This window comes from Aquila chrysaetos, chromosome 23, assembly GCF_900496995.4.
Source record: "Aquila chrysaetos chrysaetos chromosome 23, bAquChr1.4, whole genome shotgun sequence".
Lineage (NCBI taxonomy): Eukaryota > Metazoa > Chordata > Aves > Accipitriformes > Accipitridae > Aquila > Aquila chrysaetos.
In genome coordinates, this window is record NC_044026.1 from 6,849,825 (window position 1) to 6,850,609 (window position 785).

Consider the following 785-nt stretch of genomic DNA (forward strand, 5'->3'; position numbering starts at 1 on the left):
GCAACCTGGGGTGCAGCTCCCCAAAGGCTTGAAATGGTCTGTCCTTCTGCAGCAGGAGGTGGGACCGCGCAGCAAGAGGCTGAGGAGGGCAGGAGCTGCAGCAGCCCTGGTTTAAACTAAAGATGCACATGTAATCAGTTACCACAGCCTAGCTAATGGGCTGAGCTATTAATAATTCATCAAGCTGTAGTAACCTGACTGCATTACATGCGTGTGGACTGTAAAGGATTTTGCAGTCAAGCCCCGTCTGAATCAAATTGTGATGATTTAAGACACAACTGATCTCATCTGCCCTATCCCTCCCCAAATACACCGCCGTCTCTGTAGAAGAGGCAGTGGGAAGAAGTATGCGTCTCATGCCACAGAAACCCCGGATTCACAGGCTGTCCTTTCAGGAGAATGGGATTATGCTAAAACACCAGCTTGGGAAAGGGAGCAGCTGGGGTGGGTGCACGCAGAAACGTGCAAACAGGACCACTCCAGCGCCGTTGAAACCGGAGGTGCACGTGAGTGTGAGTTGGGGCAATTTGTCCTTTAGCAGACCTTTGGACCAGCAAAGTGCACCTTGCACAAAGCCCAAGCTTTGTGCTGCTGAGTGGAGGCTCCTCTCGCTCCTTGCTAACGTTGAGTACTCGATCCTCTGTTCCTGCTATATAGGGAATGTTAGCTCCAGCTGTCCTGGGTTAGTCTCTGCCTTCACAGAACAGCTCATGCAGAATAATCATAGTGAAGTGGATTATTACCCTGACAGTATCTTATTACTCTGTAGGGCCTAACCTTGACAG